Raw genomic sequence first — 9461 nt, 5'->3', positions numbered from 1 at the left:
GTGAAAGTCTGCTGTGAGAATATGTTTGGTCTTGATTGGTTACATATTCAACCAGCTGGAACTTGTTAGAACCTATTGGAAGTTTATTATTATAATGGGATTCATTCTCCATTTTATGAGGAAAAACATTATAGTTTGATGATGAGAGAGTTTTTTGGGGTTATAAAATCAGAAAGTTTCAAAAAATGGAGTGGAGGAGATTTCTGCTCTAGAGAGCCTGAAAACCTCTCGCAAAAGGTCCCTCGCGCCCCGGACCCAGAGCAGAGCCCAACCCTGCCTCAGCGGCGCGGCATGGAAAGGAGCAGATCTGAGCAGGCTTCAGGGATGGAATCTCCAGTGGCTGCACGGGTCCCCCACCCACAGGTGACAAAGGTTGGTGAGAGGGTCTCTTTGGCGGGTCGAGAGGGGTGTGGGGTACCCCTATAACTCAGGTCCCCTTGGGAGGCAACAGCGTAGGTGGGAGCAGACAAGGGCTCCCCAAGCAGGCAGGAGCTTGGATACATTGTTGAAGGTCTCTGCATAAACCCCCTGAGGGAACTGAGCCTGAGAGGCGGCTCTGCCCTGACCTGAGCACCTGAATAGCAGCCCTGCCCCCGCCCAAAGCCCTGAGGCTGGGAAGCAGCATTTGAATCTCAGACCCCAAGTGCTGGCTGGGTGGATGGGAGGCGAGGTGGGGGTGGAGAGGACACCCAGAAGTCAAGTCACTGGCTGGGAAAATGCCTAGGAAAGGGAAAAAAATAAGACTATAGAAGGTTACTTTCTTGGTGAACAGGCATTTCCTCCCTTCCTTTCTGATGAGGAAGAACAATGCTTACCATCAGGGAAAGACACAGAAGTCAAGGCTTCTGTATCCCAGCCCACCCAATGGGCTCAGGCCATGGAAGAGCTCAAAAAGTATTTTGAAAATCAAGTTAGAGAGGTGAAGGAAAAACTTGGAAGAGAAATGAATAACATGCAAGGAAAGCATGAAAAACAAGTAAACACCCTGCTAAAGGAGACCCAAAAAAATGCTGAAGAAAATAACAACTTCAAAAATGGGCTAACTCAATTGGCAAAAGAGGTTCAAAAAGCCAATGAGGAGAAGAATGCTTTCAAAAGCAGAATTAGCCAAATGGAAAAGGAGATTCAAAAGCTCACTGAAGAAAATAGTTCTTTCAAAATTAGAATGGAACAGATGGAGGCTAATGACTTTATGAGAAATCAAGAAATCACAAAACAAAACCAAAAGAATGAAAAAATGGAAGATAATGTGAAATATCTCATTGGAAAAACAACTGACCTGGAGAATAGATCCAGGAGAGACAATACTTGAATTGTTTCTTTCTAGCTGCTTGCAATATTTTCTCCTTGACCAGGGAACTCTGGAATTTGTCCACAATGTTCCTAGGAGTTTCTCTTTTTGGATCTCTTTCAGGCGGTGATCTGTGGATTCCCTGAATACTTATTTTGCCCTCTGGTTCTAGAATCTCAGGGCAATTTTCCTTGATAATTTCATGAAAGATGATGTCTAGGCTCTTTTTTTGATCATGGCATTCAGGTAGGCCATAATTTTTAAATTGTTCTGTGGCTTCTGCTGCTCCAGAATTCGCTGGTGGTTCTTTTTTTACAGATATTTTATGGGCAGTGGGTTTGGAGGTAGCGTATGTGCATCTTTCTACTCCACCATCTTGGCTCCACCAAGAAGAGAATTTTTGAGTGGGAAATTAAGTAATAATTTTCTCTAGATCTCTACTTTTACAAGTAAGGAAACTATGACCAAAGAAGGCATGTGCTTTGCCTAAGAGAATGCAGTCAGTTAACATGAAAGCCAAGTCTAGAATTCAAGAATACAAGTCTTCTGACTCACAGTCCAGTGCTTTCCATTATGCCCCCACATAGGTTTTTATCATTGTGCTTGAAATTCTACCGTTAAAGATTTTGATTTTGGAATCTTGAAAATTATTAAGAATTCAAGAGATTTATTAAACTTCATGATGCACAGGGAGGTGTGTGAGTGTGTGTGTGTGAGTGTGTGTGTGTGTGTGTGTGTGTGTGTGTGTGTATCCTATCACACAGGGTTGTTATGAGCATCTAAAATTCTCTGTAGAAGCACTTTAAAAACTGTAAAACACTGCATAGGTGTATACACACACACATATTATTGTGGTAATCAGAGATTGTCAAGAAAGGTGGCAAGCTGATGCAATTCCACCTTTGGCAGGAATAAGTACGGAGATTTTTGCAATGAGTGTGGGAAAGTAAGAAAAGACAAACCACTACTTCACCATTCTTTTAAATTTGGCTTTGCACTCCTACTAATTTCCTGTTATAACTCTCTATAGTAAGGACTCCTTAGCTCAACTTCCACATATTATGTTTGCTACTTTTAAGCTTTTACATTACCTATCAAATAACAGGTGTTTATTAAGCATTTACTGTATAATAGACACTGTGCTAGGGGCTAGAAATATAAAGACAAAAATCTAATAAGGTCTTTCCTCAATGAGCTATCTGTCACGAGAAGTGATATCTATTCACACATATAAAAACATGAATACAAGGTAATTTTGTTCACCACATTATCAACTGTATCATTTAGCAACTTCTCATGGGATAAAAAGAAATCTGAACCATGCTGCCACCACTACAACCTCTAATAACAGGATATGTATTATTCAGATAGAGAATTTATATAAATATATAAATACACACACACATACACATATATATATACATGTATATACACACATACATATATGTATGTGTGTGTGCATTCTCATTACTTTAGATTTTTTCATTCTCAGCTCCTTCCTTTTTTTGAGGCTTAGTCCACAGGATCTCTAGTGGGTAAGACCATTAACCTCTCACCTCTAACTAAACATTAGTGGGGATTTGACAGGTGCTCAACAAGGAGAAATGAGGCTTAAATAGTCATGTTTATTTGTTCTTCAGAGGGTTTCTATTTTTCCATCACTTTCCTCAATACTCCTGGTATTTTCTCCAATTTAATACATAGGTCAATTTCATTGTGGGGCCCAGAACTTTGCAACATATTTTAATATGAGTTTGAAAGTAAAGTAGGCCATTACTAATAAAACTCAGAGTAGTTCTCATTTTCTTCAAATATGATCAAAGACATATTTACCATTTTTAAAGAAAATACATCAAATGTATAATTAGCACCTACAAAGTTATGAATATATTCAATATTTTTCTGTTCATTGTATTCACTTCCTACATAAAGTCCAAAGGTGTTTGTTTTATCCATTTTGATGAAAAGGAAAAAAATCAGTTGCATTTTTAGTCCCTTTCTCAGCTGCAAGTCATCTGTTATATAATTGGCATTTCTAAGATGCCAGCAGAGAGAGGCAGGAGAGAATGAAAAATGTTTGATGTCAAGAAAGACATTATTACCTTTGATAGCCCTAATGGATCTTTTTCACCTACAAGGTAAAATCAGGGTATAAAAATGAAGCATTTATCATTTGGTGAATTTGAATCACACTTAAGCAAGTATCTTGCCAAAGTGAAGAAAGGTAAGGATTTCTTGTCTTTATCCTGTAGCATTAGCATATGTTTGCATGTGATCTTTCTCTACTTGAAAGTTTTATTTTCAAAGGACTGTTGTTAGTCAAAAGCTAATTCTACTGAATTTTAAAGTGCTGTTATTTTGTCCATTTATAATTGTTTTTATAATTTGGTAATTGCTACTATGTACTTCAGTTTAATATCAGTTAAATATCTACAATTCTAAGATTGCAATGAAATTGCCTGGGACAAGGATAATCCTGAAAGAATTTATGTTCTATACTGTATCAGTAAGCACCCCAACATACACCGAGGGGCCTGCTACCACAAGTTCTTAGATCTACATTCATAAAAAGAAAGGCAACTTTTGAGAGGTTAATAATCACTTTAATCAAGCACATGTATCATTCCTTTACCCAAACACATATATCGTTCACCTAGTTTAGAGGAGTCAGCACCCTGAACTTCAAAGAAAATACAGAGAAATCAAAGATCAACAGATATGGCTTCCTCTGCCTGAATGCAACAGACAGGTCCAACTGTCTGAACATACTTACCAGAGAGAGAAGCAACATCTGTTTTCTGAAAACTGGGGGGCTTCTTAGAGGCTTCCCAGAGTCCTCCTCTGGCCAAACAAGCATTTCCAGTGAGTAAGCCCCAAAGTAAAACCTCAATTCAGAGTATTAGAGCTAGAAGGCATCACAACCCTTGAGAACCAGTGCCTCATTAAGGAGAGGCTTGAACCTTCCCACAAATCTTTCCTAATCAAACTCCCCTTAAAGTGCAGGCCCGTTAATGGGTGGGGAAGATCTTCAATCACATTAAAATAATTAACAATGCAAATACCCTGTACTGTTTCTAGTTAAGGAACTGTTGTTTCTGTATTTTACTTCTATTAAAGACTCTTGATTGATAAAGGCAAGATTCAATCAGGCACATTTGATCATACTAAAACGAAAACAACAAAAGATACTATTTTGCTTGCCATCACATATATCAATTAACTAGCCTATGACCTAAAGCAGGGGTACATATCTAGAGGTGGTAGAGTGAACAGAACTCAGGAAGATCTGAGTTCACACACCTTACTTGATGTGTGACCCTAGGCAAGTTTCTTAAAGTTTATCTGCCTCAGTTTCCTTAATTGTGAAATGAGAGTAATAATAGCACCTACTTTCTAGAGTTACCATAAGGGACGAATGAGATAATATTTGTGAAGTTCTTCACAAACACTTAAACACATTACAAAGGCTGCTATCACTTTCATAGTCAATGAAAGAAAGATCTCATCAATATGAAAAGTTAAGTGTAGATAGAAGTTAAACGGGAAGGATGATAAAAGTTTCCTCTAAACTTAGCATAACTAGCTCATGAAAAGTTTCACAAGATTATAAAATATATTGGTGACCAACTTTTTGAAGAAGGATATGGGAGGAATTATATGTCAACCCAACAATCAACTGGAAAGTGTGTTGTGTTCATTAGAATCTCTACCTGGACATGATAGAGAACTTGGTGAAATATGCTGAAACCTGAAAACTACTCCAGACTTCTAGTAATTCATATGGAAAGAATGGTCCTAAAAAAAGGAACTTGGAAAGTGTACGTAAGGAGAGTGAAATCCTGAGAATGAAACTGAAGAATTTCAGGTAACAGTTTATTATTTTCATCAATATTTCATTACAAGTGAAGAGCTGACAGGGTGAAAAAGTAAACAAACTTGTTTTCAGAAAATGTGATTCGGATTCTGAAACCTGTTCTAAGGTATAGGAATAAAGTCTCTTGACTAATAAGGGATTCCATTTAAGAAGTACAAGGGCAGTATATTTTCCTGACAAATTGTAGAGTTGATCTAGCAGATGTTATAAAGAAAATATAGAGAGAGGGAGAAAAGTACTCAAATATAATTACTAAATTCAATATCATGAATATAAAGTATTACATTAAAGACAGGAATGGACATTTGCACTAATTCATAAGATAACTGAAAGGTAACAAATGATACAGTTTCAAACCCTGATAGCCACATGTATAAAGTAATAAAATCAACTGGTGATCTTAACATTAAAAGATGAATACAAACTCAAAGGTGTTATTGGTAGAATGTTTTCATCATTAAAATCCTGTGATGATTGATGGAGAAACCTCAAAAGAAAGAGTGGATAGAAATATCAATGGAAATATACTGCATATTATTAGGGAATGTGAAAATCTGAAGCAAAGTAGTGAAAAGTTTTTGAATGAGAATAAAAGGAGAGATGGAGAAAGTGATAATGTATCATCATACTAGAGACATCCTAGCCAGATGGAGCAAATCAATGATTGTAGCAAGATTAAAACAATGGAATGAAGGCAAAATAATATTGCAAACAAGTATTTTAGCTCTCTGGACATGATGATGGTCTAGTTATGTCAAAATCCATCTGACAAATTTTTCACTTGCCTATGATTTTTTCTTTCAGACAGTAAAGAATACAATAATAACAATATGATATAAAGCTTGAAAAGACTTTGTAGATTCTCAATTCTAACCACTGCACCCTCCCCTTTTATAAATAAGGAAACTGAAACCAAAGTGATTAAATCAGTCTTTTAAGCTTTCATAGCTTTTAAGTGGAAGAAGTTAAATTCATATTCAGTTCATCTGACTCTAAGCTGAGTACACTTTTCACTATGATAGGAATCAGGATATGAAATGATTATTATGAACTGTACTATGACAAGCAAGGGAGATTTGATGAAATGAAATAATTTCTCTGCTTTTAAATAATATGACATATTATCCTAGAGAATAGTGGAATCAGTCTTAATACTGTAATGTTCTTTGAAGGATGACTAACTCAACACATGCTTATACAGAATTTCCCTCAATATAACCAATGAATTGTCCTTTACTTGAATAAGTCAAGGGAAATGGAAACCACTACCATCCAAAGCAGCCCACTCTAATTTTGTATGGTGTTTAACTGTTAAGAAAGTTTTGTCAACATTACACTGATTTCAACCTCTACACATCTCTCTCAGTTTCGTTCAATGGGGCCAAGAAAAATAATTCCTTGTCATGTAGCAGCCCTGAAAATATCAGAGGACATCTTTCCTCTACTAGACCTCCAAACTGAATTTTTCCAGTCCACTTAACCAATCCTCTTCTGTTATGGTCAGCATTACCCTCACTATTCTGGTTATCATCTTTAAAAAAAAAAAAAAAGAAAAGGAAAATCCTAATATAGCAGTGGTAAGGTGAGGTAATGAACAGGGTTTTTTCTTTTACTCTTATTTCCCCCCTACCCTACTTCTTACTGACTTTTGCATGGATAGGTTTGCTGAAATAGGTATGTTCTTCTAGGAAGTTGCAACAAATTAATATATAATGTTCTGTGTGTTTATCTCATTTTTTGCCTATCTTTTTTGTTCCTCTCTTTCTTCTCATGCCCAGAGGCTTTATATTCTTTATCACAATGGTAATCCTAAAACTAAACATACAAAGAAAAGTAAACATGCATTTTTAAAGGAACATGTTGCTTTTTTCTCAACTTATTTCAGTATTTTAGTTCTTCCCCAGTTACATATCAAAATAATTTTTCACATTCATTTTTAAAACTGTAGATTCCAAATTCTCTTCCCCCATCCCCAATCCCCATCATTAATAAGGCAACTAAATCGATAAAAATTATACCTATGTAGGTCCTTCCAGACCTCTCTGAAGTCCTCCTGGTCCTCATTTCTTATAACACAATAAAATTCCATTACGTTCATATACCACAACTTGTTCAGCCATTCCCCAGTTGATGGACATCGCCTTGATTTCTAGTTCTTGGTCACCACAAAAAGTGCTGCTGTAGATGGTTTTGTACATGTGGGATCCTTTCCCATTTTTATAATCTCTTTGGGATGCAGTGCTACAAGCGATATTACTGGGTCAAAGGGTATACACATTTTGTAGCCCTTTGAACACAGTTCCAAATTGTTCTCCAGAATGCTTGGATCAGCTCACAGCTCCACCAACAATGAATTAGTGTTCCAACTCTCCCACATCTTCCCCAACATTTAGCATCTTCCTCTTTTGTCATGTTAGGCAATTTGAAAAGTATTATGTAGTACTTCAGAGTTGTTTTGATTTGCATCTCTCTAATCAAAAGTGATTTAGAGCATATTTTTCATAGAACTATAGATAGCTTTAACTTTTTCCTCTGAAAACTGCCTATTCATATCCTTTGACCATTTATCAATTGGGGAATGACTTGTGTTCTTGTAAATTTGACTCAGTTCTCTATATATTTTAGAAATGAGGCCTTTATCATAGACACTAGCTGCAAAAATTCTTAGTTTTCTGTTTCCCTCCTAATCTTGAGCAAAAACTTTTCAATTTAGTGTAATGAAAATTATCTTTTTTGCACTTCATAAAGTTTTCTATCTCTTGTTTAGTTATAAATTATTCCCTTCTCCTTAAATCTGACAAACATACTATTTCTTGGCCCCTACCTAATCTGTTTATAGTATGAGTCTTTATACCTAGATCATGTATTCATTTGGACTGCATGCTTGTGTATAGTGTCAGGCATTGGTCTTTGTCTAGTTTCTGCCACACTGTTATGCAGTTTTCCCAGAATTTTTTTTTGTCCAACAGTGAGTTCTTATCCCAAAAGCTGGGATCCTTGGTTTATCAAACAGTACACTGCTATATACATTGCCTACTGTGTCTTGAATACCTGACCTATTCCACTGATCTAATCCTCTTTTTCTCAGACAGTATCAAGTGGATTTGATGAATGTTGCTTTATAAAACAATTTGAGATCAGGTAGGGCCAGACCACTTTCCCTAGCATTTCTTTTCATTTGTTCACTTGATATTCTGAACCCTTTGTTCTTCCAGATATATTTTGATATTATTGTTTCTAACTTTAGAAAATAATTCTCTGATAGCTTATTTGGTATGGTATTGAATAAGTAAATTAATTTAGGCAGAATTATCATTTTTATTATATTAGCTTGGCCTACACATGAGTAACTGATATTTTGCCAAATACTTAGATAAGACTACATTTTTGTGAAAAGTGTTTTGTAATTGTGTTCATACTATCCCTGGCTTTGTTTTGACGGGTAGATTTCCAGGTATTTCATAGTGTCTATTGTAGCTTTAAATAGGATTTTTCTATCTCTTCCTGTTGTTCTGTGTTAGTAATATATAGAAATGTAGATGATTTATATGGATATATTTTGTATTGGGCAACTTTGCCAAAATTGTTTATTATTTCAGGTAGTTTTCTACCTGATTCTCTAGGATTCTCCAAGTGTATCATCATATCATCTGCAGAGTGATAACTTAGTTTCTTATTTACCTATTCTAATTCCTTCAGTTTAAAGTTCTTTAAAAAGTTCTTCTCTTATTTCCAAAGCTAACTTTTCTAGTACCATATTGAATAATAGTGGTGATAATAGATGTCCTTGTTGCCCCTCTGATCTTATTGGAAATGCATCTAGCTTATCCCCATTACATATAATGCTTGCTGATGGTTTTAGGTAGATACTGCTTATTATTTTAGGGAAAGTTCCAGTTATTCCTTTGCTCTCCAGTGTTTTCAATAAAAATGGATGCTATTGTTTACCAAAAGCTTTTTCTGCCACTATTGAGATAATCCTATGGTTTCTTTAGTTTTGTTGTTGATATAATCAATAATGCTAATAGTTTTCCTAATATTGAACCAGCCCTGCATTCCTGGTATAAATCCTATGTGATCATAATGTATTATTATTGTGTTAAGTTGCTGTGTTATTTTTGCTAATATTTTATTTAAAATTTTTGCACCTAAATTCATTAGAGAAATTCATCTCCAATTTTCTTTCTCTGTTTTCTCTTTTCCTGGCTTAGGTATCAGAACCAGATTTGTATCATAAAAAGAATTTGGTAGTACTCCACAAATTTTTCCAAATAATCTATAGAGTATTGTAGTTAA

The 9461-nt window shown here is 35.6% G+C and overlaps 1 long non-coding RNA gene across 1 annotated transcript in view; it reads right to left on the bottom strand.

The window, feature by feature from the left end:
* Positions 1–9461, bottom strand: part of LOC140524098 (uncharacterized) — a 60930-nt gene that overhangs the window by 39138 nt on the left and 12331 nt on the right. The gene's annotated exons all lie outside the window — the stretch shown is intronic.

This window comes from Notamacropus eugenii, chromosome 2 (genome assembly GCF_028372415.1).
Source record: "Notamacropus eugenii isolate mMacEug1 chromosome 2, mMacEug1.pri_v2, whole genome shotgun sequence".
Lineage (NCBI taxonomy): Eukaryota > Metazoa > Chordata > Mammalia > Diprotodontia > Macropodidae > Notamacropus > Notamacropus eugenii.
The sequence above is the reverse complement of the archived record's forward strand: the minus strand, read 5'-3'. Positions and strand labels throughout refer to the sequence as shown.